At 37.8% G+C, this 20,259-nt stretch overlaps 1 long non-coding RNA gene across 1 annotated transcript in view; it reads right to left on the bottom strand.

The window, feature by feature from the left end:
- The window catches only part of LOC103656893, a 40,398-nt gene extending 20,533 nt beyond the window's left edge, over positions 1–19,865 (bottom strand). The window contains exon 1 of the long non-coding RNA XR_566731.2: positions 19,767–19,865. This is a non-coding gene — a long non-coding RNA (uncharacterized LOC103656893). The remainder of the gene's footprint in view (positions 1–19,766) is intronic.
- Between the last annotated feature and the right edge of the window lie 394 nt (positions 19,866–20,259).

Below are 20,259 nucleotides of genomic sequence, written 5' to 3'. Positions count from 1 at the left end.
TTCGGCTCAGGGCGTGATCCCGGCGTTCTGGGATCGAGCCCCACATCAGGCTCTTCCGCTGGGAGCCTGCTTCTTCCTCTCTCACTCCCCATGCTTGTGTTCCCTCTCTCGCTGTCTGTCTCTCTCTCTGTCAAATAATAAAATCTTTAAAAAAAAAAAACTGTCAATTCTGAGCCCGTGCTATAAGGGATCTTAAGGAAAGATTGAGCAGTACAACAAACATGGATACCGACAATAATTTTGAAGTGGAAGAGAAACCAGTAGTGATACTTAAAACACATAGAAATTCCCTATACCTTTTTTTATTTGAACATGACGAGACAAGATTAGCATCTAAAGTAAGCCTTTCCTTTAAGAAGATGGAAATGTTGTCTTGCACCAAACCCTTCAAAAAGTCAAAACATCCAAACTAAAGTTTAAATAGGTCAGCATTTTTTTTTATCCATTCAGAATTGAGGAAAACTCAACTACTTCTATCATTTTTTACCCAGAATTTATTTTACTTTGAGAAACTTGCTAATGACCCTACAAGCTAGCATGCATCGTCCATGTTGCAGGCTTGTAACTGGAAAAGCTGGCTGATATTTTGAAAGTCTGCTCCCTTTTGAATCCTGTGGGCCCTAAAGTAAAATTGAAAAAAGCATGTTCAAGACAATACCACTGGTCATATTGCCATGATGCTTATTTCTTAAATCCAGAGAGCATGATTTTTGATATTTTTATCTCATGGAGTGAGGTCTTCTCACATAAAAAGAATATGATTCATTACCTTTCTAGCTGAAGGTCATCAGTGATAATTCAAGAATTTCTGTAGGGAAGCAGTTATGGAAGAGGGTCTAGTGGCTACAGGTCTGAGTTACATAATGAACAAGTGAGATTGATTTTCATTGTAATCTCATACAGAGCAGAGGTAATAGAAAGTGCGGGTGAGCACCTGAACCTCTGACCGCTTTTCTCCTAAGTTGATGTGAGCTCCAAACCTCAGTCTGTGTTGAGAACATCACAACCTAACCAGAATACAAAGATTGTAGAAACTGCAACTTCTGGCTATGGATCTAGACCCCTTAACATGCCAAACACCAGTAGCAAATCTCTTACCCCTTTTCCTCCAAGAGGTATTTGCATCGGAAAGTTTTTGCAAGTCTCTCGTCAGGTATCTTACAAAGCGTAATGACAAATTGTCCAATGTGGCTCAAAATTAAGATGAATTAGTAATGTGATGAAGAGCCTCCAAACATCACATTTTATTGAAGTTATTTTGTCCAGTTTCACAATTTCGCAGAGAGCGAGAGAGTGAGGGAGGTAAAATAGCTAATATCATGTGTAAAATACCAATTCCATATTTTAGGCAGAATGCTTTAGTAGCTCAAAATGGCGAGTAGAGTCCAAGTTATAAATGTAAAAAAGAAAGCAGTTTCCTAACAAATCTTGCAGATTATCCTGAGGACCCACAAGACATTTTTTGCTTTTCATCACTCATTTGAGATAGAAATAAGCTACTTTTTAATCTTAGGTGTAGTTCCTTTTGGGAAACAGACTCTGAGCTGGATATTTTCATGAAGGTGGTTTCTTAGAGAGTGTTCTTCATAGCGATGCCTGTGAGAGAGTTAAAAAAGCAGGACGTGTCAGAGAAAAAATTGTGATATGGTTATAACAGGGCCTCAGCCAATCCCATGGAGCTCAAGACAAGTAGTCGTTCAGAGCCCCAAGTTGAAGCAAAAAGGTATGAAGGTCTAGCCTCTTGCATGTATAAATCACTGGATGTGGTGTCCCAGAGAAGGGAAAGGACCCTGGACAAGGCTTTTTACTTTGTTTGAGGGCATTTCCTGGAAGGGAACTCAGCTGTAAGTTCTTGGCAGGCAACACTCCTAGCAATATGAATGACCGTCTCAGTCTGAAGAGACATCTACATTTTTCTCCATATAAAACTAAAGTCATGCAGCTTTTGATAATGAAAACCCATCAGTCACCAGTTTTTAATATCGGCCACACATTAATGTGTATATAGGGTTAATATTTTCAGATTATTGTCTATGAACATAGCACATCTTGAATATTCATGAAGGTTCATGTGTGTTTATTATTCACAGAATGGACTGTTTACCATCTTTGATTTCTTATTTGAGGAGTTCAAAATGTAGATTTTTGACACAACACACAGTTGCAAATAGAATCTGTGTCAGTGCCACTGTCACGGATGAAAAGAAAGGACTTTCCTTTTGTAGTTCTACTTTTCAATCAATATTTGTTTAGGGCTCGGATGAAAGGGGTTCTGTGAACAGGTCGCAAGCTTTTGTGCCGACATAAATTCTATTTGCAACTGTGTGTTGTGCCAAGTCTACACCACCTCACAGCTGGACTCTTAAAATAGCCTGTCAGCGGGTTCCTCAGCAGCCTGTCTTCATCTCTTGGAATCCATTCTTTATGTAGGAGCCAGTAAAAATTGGCTAAAATGCAAATCATACCACCTCATTCCCCTGCTTAAAACCCTTCTGTGGCTCCTCATTGCACTCTGAACATATTCCAAAGTCCTTGCCATTGCCTAAAACATGCTCGTGATTGGAATCCTACCTGCTCCTCTCAAATTCCTCGAAGTCAACCACTGAGCTTACTAAGACAAAGGAACACTGGCCTCAGTTGGGTCTGTATAAAATAACAAACTCTTCTGACATCGGGCCTTTGCATTCTGTGTCGCTTGTACCTAGAATACTCTTCTCTCTGACTCGTGGCAGTTGATACCCTCATTCTTTAATGAGGCTATTCAAAGAGAGCCGTGTGTTGCCCTCCCTTCCTTCCTGGGCTTCTCCTGCCTCTCCATGTAGCTGCCCACACCTTCCAAGCTGATTGATTTCTCTCCATAACATTTTCGTCACAACTATCCATTGTTATCTTGTTCATGAATTTGATAGTGTTTATTTTCTATCACTCCCATAAAAAAATGCACACTGCATGTTTTGTTCCTTCCAATTTTAATAATCCGTAAGATCTATTCCGGATATTAAGTGAACGTAGACAGTACATAGAGGAACAGGATGTGAAATGAGAGTTAGACAAGAGCTGGACTAGAGGTGTGTTAGGCCATGTTAAGATTCTGGAACAAGGAAAAGCATTGTTAGGATTTTAAGAGTATGTTCTTGAGGAAAAGAAAAGATATGAATATGAGTCTCCATCTGACACAATCACCATGTTCACAACATACACGTTTCCTTGTGTTCAGATGTTTATTTAAATGGTGATTATTAAATTGTCTTCTTATTGTTGATCAACACTAATATCACCTAGCTTTTTGAAACATTTATGCTGAATCAGTCCTTGCAAAAACTTTTCTATGTGCTTATAACATATTTGTAAAATATTCATATAAAACTTTGTCTTGGTTCCAAGAAGAATCACTTTATGACCGTGCTATTTAAAATAACACTTCTCCAGTCCCTCCCTGAACTCTACCCTCTTTAATTTTCATGGTGCTTTTCCTGGTCATATCTATGTATTTATTTACTTGTTAATTGCGTGACTATATCTGGCCAAGGCTGTCTTGTATTCCCCTTTATCTCTGTTCCTGGAATAAGACTTAGAAAATAGAAAGTGCTCCACAAATATTTGTCAAATGAATGAATGAATCTGTTAATCTAGGGAATTCACAAATGTGGAAGTTGCTACTTCCCAGTGAAGCTGAATAAATGAGATCTCTTAGTCACTACAATCCTTTCACTCTGAAAAGGTCATAAAATTAATCTTTTCTTTAATTATCTGTATTTATGTATGCAAAATGCTGCCTAATCCAAGGGGTTCATCCTTTACTGGTAAGTAATAAAGCCCTTTTACAATCTATTCTATAGCCAAAATAAATAATGAGTATCTAATTGTTAATTGATAATAGTTGCCTGGTGGTTATCTAGTTATCCTACTTATGTGAGTTCTACTTTTTTAATGGACTATTATTTACTCTTTCAAAGAAATAAATAAGTTATATATGTATATAATACAACATTATATTATATATATTATATATAAAATTATATACATTATATATATATATATATATATATATATATATATATATATATATATATATAATTAGAGAGAAACTGAGGGAGAGATTTTTGTCGTTTTCATTCACTAAGTATTCCCAGTGCCTAGAATAATACCTAGTATACATGACAGTCACTCAATAAATATTTGTTGAATTAATAAATTAACATGATTTATACTTAGTCAGTAAAGGAAAGCCTTCTCTAAAGGAGATATCCACCCATATACTCTTTTTCTTTAGATTTTATTTTTTATCATGGATTTTTATCCACATTCTTTTACCAAGCATATCAGGGAAGAAAGAGCACCAGATTAGGAGTCAGGACCATCATATTTCTGGTTAAGTACTCTCCTTATACAACTGTGTCCAAATCCTTTAATGTTATGGGATTCATTTTTCTGAATTATCAAAATAACAAAAGAACTTACTTGACTCTCTAAGGTTCCCTAAATATAAAATGATATGTTTCTTCAACTTTTACCACTAAAATACATTTTAATATACATCTGTTTTTAGAGACAATTTAAAGCCCAGTATATATTTTTGTCTCTATTCAAGTATTATCAATAAGAAAGTTTCTCAATTATTTGAAGCCCTTTTCCTGAATTCTCCCAGACAAGCAAGGACTATATGGTATCTCCCTATTTGCATAATGAAGGGATCATAACTGTACTAAGGTTGTTAATTCTAATAACTGGGAGGATTAGACGACTTGACTTACAACTGAAGAGTCTTGTGCTGCTGAACAGAGAAGGAACCAGGTAAACCTCCCTGAGCCACACTCTGTTCTGTATTGAAGAGCTCACTCCCAATAACTATTGTGAAGGCCAGTGATACATGGATATTGTGTTAGGTAATATAGTATTTATCTCATTTTAGAAGGGAATTTTGAGGAAATTAATGCTATTAGCCAAGATTGGTTACATTACTTAGCAACATTTTATTCAGTATAGAATTACCAACACCTTGGCAAATGAGTTAGAATGGAATGTGTTACATTGTACTATTTAAGTTAGTAAGGGCTCTGTTAAGAAGAGCTGTCAATAGAAAATTATATTCCTTATTATCTAAAAAAAAATCTAATGAAAGAACCAGTACACAAAGTAAGAATAGTTTTCTTTTACATCTCAAATAAAAAATAATTACATTTTTAATCTTTTTTTATCTCTATGATGTGATCTATGAGGCTGCCAGGAGAGGCACTGTGACTACATTCTCTATGACAGAGGGCAGAGTAAGATCAAATAGTCATGTGGTTTCTTCTGTGAAGCTTTCTGGGATGTTCCAAAATCTTTGGGGGGATTATTGTGTTTTGTCACCCTAAACAATCTCTGCTTCCTTTTTCTTCTTCCCCAAATGCGAGTATTTGAATCATTTAAGTGGATCATTTCCAGTTATTTACCTATAGAATTGTGTTTAGGGACCCACCTTAGCACCCATGACAGTGGGAAAATGAAATCATATTCAGCTCTGAAGTACATATTAGTTTAAGACGATCATGGCAGTCTGATTCTCTCTACCAATACATTAGTTTATGAATAGGCATTGGATATGTGTCTGGCCCCTTCATTTTTCATTCATCTCTTCAACAATCATTTTTTAATGACTAGCGCTCTTCAAGGCATTGAGAATATAGGCAGTTACAAGAAGAGATACACATCACTGCTCTCCACAGAGCTTAGATTTTAGAGGAAAGAGACAAAACAAACATCAATCGTATCTCAGGGAGTGAACAGTGCTATGAAGAAAAATAAAATCAGGTAAAGTGATAGAAATGTAGGGAGGAAGCACACTGTTTTCAATAAATGAGATTGGCAAAGGCTTCCATGTAAAGTGACATAGAAATTGGGACTGAAAAGTCAGGTGAAAGAAATTAGAATACAATTAGATACCACTTTAATAACAGTAATGACTGTGTGATCTTAAGAGACAAGAATATATTGGGGAGCCTGGTTGGCTCAGTCGGTTAAGCATCCAAGTCTTGATTTCAGCTCAGAGCCCACATTGGGCTCTCTGCTGAGTGGGAGTCTGCTTGAGATTCTCTCTCTCCTTCTCCCATAATCCCCCTTTAAAATAATACATAGGTGCAGCTGGGTGGCTCAGTTGGTTAAACCTCAGACTCTCAGTTTCAGCTCAGCTCATGATCTCGTGGGTCATGGGATCAAGTCCCACGTTGGACTATATGCTCAGTAGAGAATCAATCTGCTCAAAGATTGTCTCCCTTTTCCCTTCCCCCGAATCACAGGCTCTCTCTCTTTCTCTCTCTCTCAAATAAATAAATAAATCTTTAAAAAAGAAATAATTAAATAAATCTGTTTTTTAAAAAAAGAGACAAGAGTATATGAGGAGAAGTTGGATTCTGTCATGTCCAGTGATCTTTACATTTAGCTAACAAAGATATTTGCATATCCCAAGAGACAGCAGAAAAGGAGACTAACTCAAATGATATAACCATTTGGATGGAAGTTATAGACTCTAATCTCACTGAAAAATTAATGATGATATTATTAAAAAATAGGGGAATGTCTCTACATGATCACATTTTCCTCTATATCATGAAGTCCTTGCTATGGACTGTGAACAGATTTCATTAAATTTCAGTCACTTCAGGCTTCCAAACTGAGAGAGTGACCTCAAAAATTATTGGGAAAGATATTTCCGAAGATTGTTTTCTTAGTGTGTAGTCATCTTTGAAACCTCAATAGATTTATAATTAAGTTTAGAAATGTTTGCAACAATAAAATAAAGCCCATTCTATTAATACTTTATATTAAGAAATCTGTGCGTATTTTGTAATGCAAATATTTGGTTGTAGAAGTAATATTAGAGAGAATTTGGCCTATTAGAGTGACAAGTCTATTCTCTGACTTGTTTTAATATTTAAACCTCACTATATTTATAAGAACTGCTTTATTTTGGAAGTGTGTGTTATTTAAAGTAAATAAACATAGTACTTGAGCAAAATAAATATATAAAATTTGTAAATACAGTTGAAATATTTAAAGAAACTTAACTAAGATAATAAAAGGGAACAGATATTAATAATGTTCTTTTAAAAATAATCATTAAAATTACTAGACTTACAAACAGAATAATCAAATATGTAAGCTGGATTTATTAAGAATGTGATATTAAGAGAGCAATAACTTTAATAAATTGAGCATTTATTTTAAAACTAAAATAAATCTCTGACTAATATTTGGTGTGCAAAAAAAGGACCTATGTGAGCAAAATAAAACTTGTATTTTTCATTAAAGTGACTTTTGAGCAGAGGTCTGAATACAGTGGGGGAATTAATCACAGAGAAAGGATATCCCTCGCAAAAGGAATAGTAGGTACAGAGGCCCTGGAGCAGGAAGCTTGATGTTTGAGGCCAAGCGTGATGCCTAGATTTGCTGCGGCCATCTCGCTCCCAGACCGAAGGGTGAAGCCTGAGAGAAGAGCTCAGAGCCTGGGATCAATGTGAGGTGGAAACCGTGTCCTGGCATACTCTCCCCAGCTGCTTTCTTCTTTCTTACTCCTAGGTAAGGTAACAAATGCCCGTATTTTTTTTTTAAGATTTTTATTCATTTATTTGAGAGACAGAGAGGGAGAGCACGAGCAGGGGGAGGGGCAGAGGAAGAGGGAGAAGTAGGTTCCCCACAGAGCAGGGAGCCCAACTGGGGACTGGATCCCAGGAGCCCGGGGTGACGACCAGAGCAGAAGGCAGGTTCCCAACCAACTGAGCCACCCAGGTGCCCCCAAATGCTCTTATTTTTTAAGTACTTTGAATTTGCAGTTACTGTTGCTTGCCGGTGAAAGCATCCCAAACAATTCAAGTTACTATTTACATTCCTTTAATATTCTTCAAGTTGCCGAACAATGAGCAAGCAGTCTTTACTAGGTAGATTCACTAGGGAGCTTTATTTTCAAGTAGATATTCATTTGTAGGTTAAGATGTTTTATCTGGAGTAATGACACACATATTTGCCATTTCAATTTTATCTATTGTCTCTCTCAGCTTCATTCAATCTCAAGTGAAGTTCTTATCCTCAGTTTATAGAGAAAAAGACAGACTTACAGAGGTTAAAACCCTCAAACATGAGCGCCGGGGGTCTGGGAGCCATGCTCATTGCTATTTTCATTTTCAACTAACTGTTAAAAACTAGTCTTTGGCATAAGACCACAGGCACACTAAAATTCTAAAGTCATAAATTCCAAGTGATGAATCTCCAATAAGAGAATTTTTGGCAAGCTAATAGAAGAAGTGATTTGATGGAGCGGCCTTCTATATCGAGTTCCTTGAATAGAACCACATTCGTAGCTTCATCTATTCAAAAGCTTAACTTGGTGTTGGAGGAGCCAGGAGCTTGTGGAGAGTTGGAAAGACAATGTCTATCATTTAGTGGCAGAGTATTGGGATTCCGTTTCCCTATTACTAAACTGTTATGGGGGGTAATATATATATATATATATATATTGCCTGGCACATGACAGCAGCTCAGATGCCCTTTAGAATGAATTGCTCTTTCAAAACTTCATAAGGAATCACAAAGGTATTTTGTTAGAATGTTATTTTTTTAGAATATTTATCAACCCATCATCCAGAGCTTTGAAATTGCATAGGAAAATTAAAACCTCAATACAAAAGATTTACTAATATGCTTAGCACATCCTTTGTCCTTACCTCCTATTACCTTTATCTTTGTCTGGCCCACCTATACCTTCATTACTCATCTCTGTTCGATTCTGACTGGCATTTGTTAACATATAATAATACAATGAAAATAAAATGATTTCACAGAATCTTTGAACGTGATATCAGACAGCAGGATCCAGCAGTTAGTGAGTTAAAGGCAAAAAGGATAAACAAAACAAAACAATACAATGGGATGATGATATAGAATAGAGCATTCCTGGGGCGCCTGGGTGGCGCAGCGGTTAAGCGTCTGCCTTCGGCTCAGGGCGTGATCCTGCCATTGTGGGATCGAGCCCCACATCAGGCTCCTCTGCTGGGAGCCTGCTTCTTCCTCTCCCACTCCCCCTGCTTGTGTTCCCTCTCTCGCTGGCTGTCTCTATCTCTGTCAAATAAATAAATAAAATCTTTAAAAAAAAAAAAAAACTTCCTAAGGGGAAGTATTAAGATATTAAAGGATTAAAACAAGACCTTGGGAAAATCAATTAAACTCTCAAATACTTTTACAAAAATGAACCTACTTATAGTCAGACCGAGAAAGTCCAGAAAAAGCAAAGGGTTCCATGACATCATAATATCACCATGTATTTTTATAGAAAATGTCACTTGATTCATTTGTTATTTATTTTTTAAGAAGGTAGTACATAATGGCAATTATGAGACATTTCATTAAATATAAGATGAAATAAATTTGTAAAAAATTTCAAGATGTAAGAATCTAATTTTTTTCACAATTTCCTGTGAAAAGTTTCTTCCTCTTTTAAATGATTTCACTTTGTGTTCTTTGCCTTCATTAAATTATCTTCTTATGATAGAATTTCCTATAAAACAGTACCCTGACAGTCTGAGTCCCAGATTATAAAACCAGACTGAAGGTGTTAAAGAAAAAAATGCATTAATTAGGTGGCAGATGAGTCAGTAATGGAAGCATCATAGCCTAAGGAGGGTCACAGAAGCAGAGTCACTGATGCTGGTCCTTTTCTACTGCTTAAGGAGGGAGCAGATATTGTTTAACGGCCGGTGTGGATTCCCCATTCCAGCCGTTACCTTGGGCAGTGGCTTCATTCAGTCATTTAGTCAATGGTTATTAAACGTTCACAGAGTCAGGTAGGAGTCTATCGGTGACAGAGGACTGTGGGAAAACTAGCAGTCCTCATGCAGCTTATGTTCTAGTAGATGAGACAGACAATAAAATGACGCATAAGGTAATTATGTACTATGTTTGCTACTAATAGGTACCGTGAGGGGAAAAAAAAAAAAGAAGTAAAATAGGTTCAGGGTACCTGAAATGTTGGGTGGGGCCAATTGGACATTTTAGATATGAGCAAGGAAAAACTTCAATGAGATAATGATTTTGGAGTCAAAACTGGAAAGAAGAGCAGGAAACAGCCATGAGATGTCTAGGAGAAGGGCGTTCCTAAAAGCGAGAACAGCAAGTGCAAAGGCTTGGCAGTGGGACTGTGTCCGAGGTTTTCTAGCGCTGATAGCAATGCAGAGTGGCTGGAGGTGAGGAACATCCAGGAGAGGAATGGGAGATACTACTGAAGAGGTAACAGGCAGCCAACTGCCTTAAGTTTTGCTTCCTTTTCTGCACAATAGGTATAAAAAAGATACTCTCTGCCCAGGATGGTTGTAAACATTCCATGATAATTCTTGCAAAGTACTTAGCACAATGCTTGCCACATTATGAGTGTTTAATAAATGTTGGTTCTTGTTTATTTCGTAGGAATGGCGCCAAAGGGCTGTCTATGCCTGATGCCACTGAACATTTGAATCATTTAACTGACTCTCTTTACCCTGACTCCATGACTTCTTGGAAACCATTGGATTATAATTTCATTTCCTGCATGGTTTTGCCTGCAGGCGAGTTACGCCAGTTTTACTAATGTAGGTGTTCCACATTAGATGCCAGCAAGAGTTCCCTTTCTAAATTGACAAATTTTCAACTTTGCCACTATGAGCCTTATTAATGTGAGTTTACCCTTGAGAGACAGATCTACTCTCACTCATTTTACTTGCAAAAGCGGGTTTCTAATTCAGGTCACCAGATTTTCTACCACAGAAAATTCCCGGAGGTGATTCAGCTCAGTGATGCAGCCTCCAGGAAAGCCAGCGAGACTCTTGGCAGCATTCACCTCACCTCCTTTTCTGCTTGCATGTTGCAGATATCTGATTGCCATTTACCCTTACTCAATACTGTCATATATATCATCGCTTGGCATCCTTTACATAATTTTGTGAGTGTGCAAAACAGCTGCTACCGCTCTTATTTTATAAATGCAGAACTGAGATTTGAAGGGATAAAGAGACAGACCCAGGTTCTAAGCCCAGATATTCAAACCCTTCAACACATGCTCCTTCAACTATTGAAAATAAGAACACCTTGGTTTTTGTCTCATATTGCCCACTTGGGCAACTTGGGGTTTCAGTTTCCCTAGGGAGTTGGACTAAATGACCTATAATATCCTTTCTAATATAAATATCCTAGAATTCTAAGGTCATAGTGAAATAAGCTAATGAATAGATCATGTGGGGCAGAAATTCAACTAGACCAGGAATTAACAAAAGCACGGTGCACTGGGTGTTATACACAAATAATGAATCATGGAACATTGCATCAAAAACTGGGATGTACTGTATGGTGACTAACATAACATAATAAAAAATTATTATAAAAAAAGAATATAAATACATGTTAAATATGAACAGAAACACCCCTGCTGTATGTAGCTTATGTATATAGCAAGATGAGGAGGTGGGAGGAACAGGGGAAGACAGATCCTCAACATTTATTTTTGACAAAGGATCCCAGGCATACTGACAGCCACTTGTTTCTTATGATTTTCCCTTGGAGTTATTTCACAGGAAATTAATACAGTAACAAAATGTACTAATTAATACGTTAACCAAATTAATTAATAAAACGAATACTCCTCAGCCAAAGGGAAATTCAACAAAACCTACCTGAACACTCCAAAAGTATCATTTTTCAAAAACACTTTCGATTTCTTTTTTGGAAATTACATATGTTCTGAGGTACATAATCTTGCCCATTTTTTAATTACTCCATACGATAGTGTTATCCTCTTAAGATGCCGCCATGAAACCCACAATGGTGGTCTGTTTGTGTTGAAAACTCCTGTCTGGTATCTCCTGGTTCACTGATCTGTGTTTTTATTGGACATGTTGGAGAAGTCTTGAGAGCTTTCGCAGCCCCAGCCCCCCAGCGATTTTCTAGCTTCTCATCTTAAAAGGGAACTGTGCTGCATCATACAAAATCACCCTCACTAGTGCAGTGAAGAGGCAGACAGAAGGAGGGCAGGCAGCTCACCTCAACATATTTTTCAGAATATGATCTGGAAAATTGCCTGTCTAGTTTTTTAAAATTTTCCTAATGAACATATACCAGCCATTTGAATACCGTAGAGATTTCAAGAAACTACAATTTTCCTGCTCCACACCACACTGATACTTCAGTTAAATGCATGCATTTGGGGTAAGATAATTGAAAGATAGCAAATTAATTGCATTTGTTTCAAACCAACATAAGAAACTCTTTAGTATCCTATGCATTAAAATGTCATTTCTCACAGCAAGTATACTACTGCAATTAAAATCAGGTTAGGACCCTCTTATTGTAGTAGGGAGAGGGAAGAAAGAGGATCATTATTCCTTAGAGAACATATACTTCCATATCTGTACATAAAGCAGCCTTGTCTTTTGGTAGCAGGCTTTTAGTTATATCCCAGGGAGAGAGTGACTTACATTGATTATTTACTGGTGGAATGCTGAGCGTATAAAAGAACATGATTCATTCCACTACAAAGAATAACAGCATTAATGCCTGTTTGTGTTGGCATTTAAAGATTTCCTCCCTCCCCTTCCTAGGATGCAAGATTCATTAAAGCATCATTTTAGAATTCTTGACTTGGGATAATCAAGACATATTTTAAAGCATTCATATAATAAATGAGCCTATGGAAGCTATAGAAACTAAATTAGTCATATCACTGGATTCTACCGGTCCATCTACTTCTGTGGTTTACTGAGAACGCAAGCTTAAATTTGGCTTCAATTCAAATTCGTATACGTTACTTTAATATTTTCACTGCAACTGAATATCCATAGATGCTATTATACCTGGAATTCGTCATTGCTCTCTTTGTTATTCAAATTAGCAAAAGCTATTTCCCATTGAATTTCCTTTGACATGAGTGACTAATAAGTTTAAGATAAATATGAACAAAAGTAGGTACACTAAAGTAAAATACGTGAAGCAAATTTTAAAAGTTTAATGATTTCATTTGTTTTTCATAATGATAAATAAGAGAATAACAAAATGATAAAACAAAAATGTCACATGAAGACTAGAAAACATAAGAAGGAAAAGGAAATGGTAGATACAGAAATGTCTGTGTAGGGGCGCCTGGGTGGCACAGCGGTTAAGCGTCTGCCTTCGGCTCAGGGCGTGATCCCGACATTCTGGGATCGAGCCCCACATCAGGCTCCTCCGCTGGGAGCCTGCTTCTTCCTCTCCCACTCCCCCTGCTTGTGTTCCCTCTCCTACTGGCTGTCTCTATCTCTGTCGAATAAATAAATAAAATCTTTTAAAAAAAAAAAAAAAGAAATGTCTGTGTAGCCACAGAAGATGTAAGTGACCTAATAAATCTTACTTGCTTGTATCCAGATGACAGGAGACCGCGTGGGAGTTGGACTCAATGGGAAACTGGGTAGGTAGTGTTAGTAACTGCGATACCTCTATTCAAACCTTATTTTCGGTACTTTTAGAGATACCGAAAGGGTGTATCCCAGTGTCCAGTGCAAACCTATCACAGAAGGAGCTCAACTGAAATGAGCATTGAATGTCACCTCCTCTTCTCTTCCACAGGGAGGACAGCAAGTGAGGTGTCCTCTGAAAATGCCACTAGATAAAAAGGAAAAGAATCACAGAATCATAGAATTCAAATTTATAGTTGATGAAGTTTATTTGGAACACCTTCCTAAAGGTGAGAAGTACAATTATTTGGTTAAGCAAAGAGAGAGAGTTGACTATCACTTTTTTTTTTTTTTTAATTTCAATATTTAACTCAACTTTTTGGACCTGGAGGACACCAATCCTGCTTTTCTACCAAGGCTTCCTAAATTTTTTGGAATTGAATTCTATCATTGTTTGTTAGATTATCTTTCTCTAAGAATAATCATTTGTAAAGCCTATTACAAGTTCTTAGAGAATTAAACATATTTGTTTTGAATATTTGCATTTTTTTAAGGCACCTGAAGAATCACAAAACCAAGATTAGGATTCACTGCTTTACTACGTTGAGACATTTAAAAATTCCGTACCGAGGATAAACAACTAATTCTTTTCTACTTATCACTCCGATAGACTCTTGCTTTCCATTGCAAATATGTTTGTAAGCACTAGGTATTTAGTTCTAGTCTGTAGGCTTTCCTAGGGATATTGTTTTTAGAAGACTGAAATAAAATGATCCCTGATTTTCCTGTCATTAAAAGCCTCTGTTCACACACCGTAAGCCCAAAGGGAATGAAACCAACTAAAGAGAAATGCGTGCTACACAGGGAGCTTTAGCTTGTGCTCTGGTCATCTAGACAAGATTTATGCCACAGTTGACTTACACCATGTACTTAGTTAAGATAGGAATTGCTACATTACAGTTTATAGTATCTCCAGTAACTCTGAAAGATGTTCTTTTTAAAACACGACTGTACACTAATCGGGCCATTACTGTTTTTGTTGTATATTACTTTTCACGAGGTATTCTTTTTTTCTTTTTTTAACAAAATGCAGATATTTTTTCCCCAAAGTTTTAATAATCCAAATCCTTCAACAGAATCATTTCATAGACCCTCTAAAATTTTATATTCTAAACATGGTTTGTCACTGGTATGTACCAAGTGCTAGGTATGCTGCAGAAAAAGCCAGAAATTAATAAAACCTGGGCCATGTCCTCAAAGAGCTTACAGTCTCTTTGAACGTAAGTACAGAGAAGTAACCGTGTAGTTATTTCATGATGTGATCACGACAGTAAGTACGGTGTGCTATGGAGTGAATGGGAACATCAGAAAGAGTTGTGCATTAATCTCAGAGGCCTTCTGAGAAGGTTTATTGATAGGAGTGAGCTGTGACAAGGAGAGTGAAGAATATTTCTGAAACATGGAAGGACATATACAAAGGCCCAGAAGGAGTGAGGAGCGTGGCTATCTGAGGGGTCATGAGTAGTTCAGGTTCGCTGGGGCCTAGAGCATGATATGGAAATGCCATAGATGAGGTTGCACAGTTAAGACAGACCCACATCTTAAAGGATCCAAATGTTATACTGAGGGTTTTGCATTAGACACTTCTTACGAGCCCCTGTAGATCCATTTGGGCAGATATCTCTCTGGGACCCCCAGTCATTTTTTTTTTTTTTCCAACTGAGCTGCTACTCCAGAGACCTACTATGGAGAGCTTTATGCAGGCCCACACAAACACGTTCAGTTTCAAGCCTTCACTGTGTGCTTCTAGACTCATATGTCAGGGGCAATAGAAGCATGAGTTCAATTCACAGAACCTGCTTGCTGTCTCTGCATGTGCAACCCAGAAACGTGGGTAAGCTTAGGCCCATCATTCAAGGACAAGAGTACAAAGGGATGTGTCCTTCCGTGTATCTAAATACGCTAAGTATGAAGAATTGGAAATTAACCTAACAAGCTGTTAAATAAAATATGTTCCATCATTCTACCTTGATAGCAATCTAAAAGACCAGTTTGAAATTAAATTTTTCAGGATCTTTGTAGTTTATGTATCAGTTATCTTTTACTTTCATAACAAATTCCCCCAAACTTATCTTACAACAAGCATTTGTTATCTCTCACTATGGATGAGAAATTCAGAGGCAGCTTAGCCAAGTGGTTCTGGCTCAGGGTCTGTCATGAAGTTGTAGTCAAGGTGTCAGCCAGAGCTGCAGTCATCTGAAGGCTTGACTGGGGCTGGAGGATACACTGGTAAGATGGTACACTCTCGTGGCTATTAGCAGAAGTCCTCAATTCCTTGCTGGGTTTTGGCAAGAGGACTCAGTTCCTTGCCACAGGGCTACTTGAGTGTTCTTACAGTATGCTAGTGGCTTCTCCCAGAACAAATGATCCAAGTAAAGGAGCAAGGAGGAAGCTACAATGCATTTTATGTATTGATCTTTGAAGCCACACACCATCACTTCTACCACATTCTATTGATTAAAAGTGAGAATGGAGAAGTACCAAAGAATTTGTGAATTTTTTGAATTTTCAATAACCACAACAGAAAAACAGGGAGACTTCACCCACGATCATGAGCCCCTCCCATTCTTTCTCTACAATTGGCTTGGTCCTACACCACAAATGGTGTCATATGTGTTCATATATGAACACCCAAATCTCACATTGAATCTTGGTCCACACACCCTACTAACAGCTGCTTCTTGGCCAATTCTCAGACTTAGAGGTAAAGATGCTATCTAGACACTAGCCCTAATTCCAGGACAAACTAGGAAAGGAGACCTGTGCAAGCCTTGGAAGAATCCTAGGAGCTACTGGAGCAGAGAATTCCAGGGACCCAAGTACCTGAAATGTATTCTAAAAAGATAGTCACGTATTCTGCATGGGCAAGTATTCTGGGTGGTCAAGTGCCCCAAGTACTATAGACTTCTCAACTTTTGGTGAAGGTGCAGCCAGGGAACGATGCAAATGATGTGCACTCTATAAAATTCAGGGCCCAGAAAAGGTCCCTTTATGCTATAACTAAGAGCAGTTCTGGGACAAACTTTGACCAATGGAATACAGAAGGTGGAGGACAAGTTTTCCTCCCTTTATTCCCTTGGAAGACTAACCTTGAAATCCCCAATTCATACAGCCTCTGAAATCCAAGAAGTTAAGATACTAAATGGTAGTTAGCTTTCCCTCTGTAAAAGAGAAAATATAGGCCCAAAATAGCATCCTTAGATTAAGTCAGAAAACCAAGACTTAATACCTACCTGCCATTTCAACCCCCCTATGAATATAACATTTAACCAGTCAACATGGAATTTCCTGGTCAATACTAGGAAATTTACTGATAGACTCCTTCCACTCTCCTTAGGAGGGCAACCTTACCTAAACAATTCATTGCTTGCTAATCAGTTGCTTTCTTCCTTTTTTTTTTTTTTCCTTCCCAATCTCTGCCTTTAAAAAGCTTTATTTTGTTTAGCTCAGTGGAGCTCCCCTCTCATTGCTAGATGGGATGTTGCCCAATTCATGAATCACTTAATAAAGCCAATCAGATCTTCAAATTTGCTAGGTTGAATTTTGTTTTTTAACAACCCTTACGTTGGGTCTCCTTTCTTCCTCCACTTTACTCTTCTTTTTCCTCACTTGAGCTCACCTACAGTTGCATTCCTTAATAATATTATAGCAGATTACTCTAGCCTTGGGCTCTGCTTTCTAAGGCCCCGAGCTAGATATGTTTTAAGCAGAGGAACAGCATAATCGGATTTTTTTTTCTGATGGGTAAATGCATTCATTCGTCCATTTAACAAATATTTCCTGAGTACTTTATAGAATAAAGGCAATGTTCAAGGTACTGAGAATAAATAAACAAGACAGATGTGGTCCTGCCTTCATGAAGCATATAAGATGTGGGAGGGAAGAGGTGGCCAGAGACGTTAACTGGCAGTTATGATAGAATGTGGTGTGTGCTGCAGTGGAAAATGCATAGCTCTGTTGGAGAGCATAAGGAGGACACCTAATCCATTCTTCTAGGCAGATGGCAAGTTTCCCAGAGGAAATAAGAAAGACTCTTGGTTGTAAAACCTGGCCATCAATGACCATGTTCCTCCATTACTCACAGGTATTCCCCTTCACCTTTTCCATCCATATTTACTGCGTGTTATAATTTCTAATGAGCCAAGTTCTCTATCTTCCATCTTGTATCTTCGATCTGAAATATTTATGTGCTGCCCCAAATCCCCACAGACTAATTTCAACTTGGTCTCTAGAATGCCAATAGAAGATTCTAGAAAAATGGAGAAAGGTCATGCCATAAAGGAATTTGGGTGATAATGTAAGGTGTTTGGACTTTACACAGAAGGAAGAATGAATTAGATTAGACTTGCAGTTTAGAAAGAGTATTCTGGCTGCAGTATAGTGGATGGAATGCAGTGAGGTAAGCCTGGAGGCAGAGAGAGCAGTTGAGAGCCTGGAACAATATGCCAGGTGAGAGAGAATATTGGCAGTGGGGAAGTGAGCTAAGATGAGGTTAATGATCACACCTGGTTTGTACCTTTGGAATTTGATTAGATGTTGGGTTATTTAATGAGGTTTGCATTGCTAGATGAAGTATTTTTGTTTGCTAAATCTGGGAATCCTAACTGAGGGAGGGAACACAAGAGAAAGAATTAGTTTCTGAGAAATTCTGAAAGAAGTTGGTATCATCTCCGCCACCATTCTAAGATACAAAGATCCCTAGGAACTGACTTCAGGTTAGAAAAATGGAGAGTTTGGGGTTATAATTACTAATTTCTTTGCGTTTTAGCCAACTGAGGACAAAAAAAGAGCCAACAAAAGATTAAAATATCATTTCTGTTTATTTTATGGAATAGTATAGTATAGTACGTAGTAACTCCAAGAGTATAGACACCCTAGGGAAAGTGGCTAAGGCCTGCAGCTCCCACCAAAAAAAAATCGGTCTGCTTATCTAATTTTTCACTCCCTGGACAAATTACCAGAAGCTAAGGATGGCAGAACAGAACAAAAAAAGAAATGTGGAGAAGGTGCTTCAGCCCTGCCCTGTCTCCCTCCTAGGCTTTATAGTACATAATAATAATAGTAAAATCAGCAATAACATACTCCTTTTATTCAAGCCACTGTAGCCAAGGTGTTTGTAAGAGAACGTCTCCCTGACCAGTATAGATCATTATAAAGAGATAATGATTGAAGCCCTAGCAGTAGATGACTTGACCCAGAGTTACAGAGTAAGATAAGAGGACCCAAGGCAGAATCACAGAGAAACTAATATTTAAGGAACAAGAGCCTAAAGGAAAAATATTATTAAAAAGGAAACAGAGATGTAAGAGAAAGATAGTCAAAAGTGCCACTGCTGGATCCAAAAATGAGAGTATTAATATGAATTGGAGAAGGTACCACAGAGTCCCACGATGCAGAGAGCTCAAGAAAGAAAATTCAAAGCCACCATTTAAATGTATCAATTAGTAGTTCTCCAATAACCTTGGAAAAGCCAGTTTCAGTGAAATATAAGCAGTGGAAGCCACTTCACATCAGGCGAAGGGGTGAGGGAATGGTGAGGAAATGGAAATGAGAGTGGGCATATCTCTTTCAAATGTTTTTCTAGGAAGGGGAAAAAGAAATCAGTAGCTGTTGGGCAATGTGGGCTTGCTGAGGATTTTAAAAACAGTCATTGTCGTCAGTGGTGGTGTTGCTTATTGTTTATTTCAAGGTATTTCAGTACTAATGGAAAGGGTTATAAGCAGATGAGACACTCGCCACCCCCCCCCCACCTATTAGAAAGCAAAGTGTTGGTGTTGATGTCACTCTGTTCTAAGCTGCCACAGGAAGTTGAAGATTTCCCTTTCTCTAAGACATACGAGGTAAAGACATCTGAAAAGAATAATGAGGAAGTTAAAGAAATGAGCTGTGTAAAAAAAAAAATGAGTCTTGAAAGAAAATCTTGAAAAATCTACTGTGAAATGGAAGTTAAATTTCTGGGTACAGTTGAGATGCCGATTAAAACTGGAGAACACAGGGGTGCCTGGATGACTCAGTTGGTTAAGTCTCAGCTCTTGGTTTCGGCTGAGGTCATGATCTCAGGGTTGTGAGATCCGCTCACAGCATGGTGCGAGGTCTGCTTGACTTTCTCTCCCTCTGCCCCCCCATTGTGTGCACTCCTGCGCTCTCTCTCTAAAATAAATAAATAAATCTTTAAAAAAATTGGAGAACACAAAATTATAACAGCAACTATCCATATGATTATAAAATTTTCTTTATCAGTAAATACTCTCCTGAATACAGAGAAGAGATGATTGGACTTACCTGCATTGGGGTTCTGCAGTCCTGGCTGGATGGCAGAACAATGGGGTAATCATATTGAGAATCTTAGAGGCAAGGAGTAGTTGGCACGATGGACTGTACTGTGTATATTGGAAAGGAAGGACTAGGTCAAGGGGTGTGGCTGATAACAGAGAAGTTGAGAGCTGGTGCTATGTGATTCACAGTGCACTGAAAGAATAGATGCAGTGGGATTAAAGCAAGTGAGAAAAGAAGACATATAAAAGTGTGATCAGGAAGGTGGAAATTTTTATGTACGAAATACAACTTAATATAAAAAAAGAAGAAGAAAAGAAACATCTTCCTAACAGTCCAGAAGCAGGCTATGGTTGTCCAGGGATTGAGCAAATCTTTATCCTGCTTTCTACTTATGATTAATTAAAAATTTATTATGTGATTTTTCGTAATAGTGACAAGTGAGAAGATTTGAAGTATATCTGGGCTACGGACCCAAACAGTGAAGGAAGTAATTTCCCAG

The sequence above is a fragment of the Ursus maritimus genome, unplaced genomic scaffold (assembly GCF_017311325.1).
Source record: "Ursus maritimus isolate PB19 unplaced genomic scaffold, ASM1731132v1 scaffold_21, whole genome shotgun sequence".
Classification (NCBI taxonomy): Eukaryota; Metazoa; Chordata; class Mammalia; order Carnivora; family Ursidae; genus Ursus; species Ursus maritimus.
Note: the sequence above shows the minus strand (reverse complement) of the source record. Positions and strands in the feature narration are given on the sequence as shown.